The following is a 659-nucleotide window of genomic DNA, read 5'->3' on the forward strand; positions in this document are numbered from 1 at the left end:
TATGCTCGTAATAAGTTTTCGTAAAACTTATTACGGATGCACAAACGATGAAACGCTGTTAACCGTAGGTTCATTTTTGGAGAATGGACCTTTCGTAGTCATTGACTGCACGCGACTGAAAACGAGTCCATCAAGAGCGCTACCGTGGATGTGCGAATAGAATTTGACTGTAAAGAAAATGTGCCGGAGAATACTACAGCCTATTGTCTCATCTTACACGATCGCGTGATTGAATATTGCCCATTATCCAACGTTGTGCGCAAAATCACATAAATTGTCATGTCTGCAAATATTCTCACCCGAGATAAAAACTGTGACAATTCGCGAAGTGGACATAGTTTCGATAGATTACTCGTCATGATTGTACCAACGTTTGTAGATCTGCAAGGATTCACCGTTGGAAAGAGATTTATCGTAAATGAAGTGGCTGTCCTGAGAAGAGGTACAGTTCTTTCGCATTACATTTTTGCGAGTCCTATGCCATGGAATTCTTTAACAAAATTCGACAAGTCTGGCGCTTCCTGGTTGATTGCTTATCACCATGGATTGAGATGGGAAGACGGGATGATTCCGTACAGCATGGCGAAACACCTGATTGCAACAGCTGTGTGTGGTGAAGAGGATGATACCGACTGAGTCGACAAGGCACACAGGGGATA

Source organism: Wasmannia auropunctata, unplaced genomic scaffold, assembly GCF_000956235.1.
Source record: "Wasmannia auropunctata unplaced genomic scaffold, wasmannia.A_1.0 LD336076.1, whole genome shotgun sequence".
Classification (NCBI taxonomy): Eukaryota; Metazoa; Arthropoda; class Insecta; order Hymenoptera; family Formicidae; genus Wasmannia; species Wasmannia auropunctata.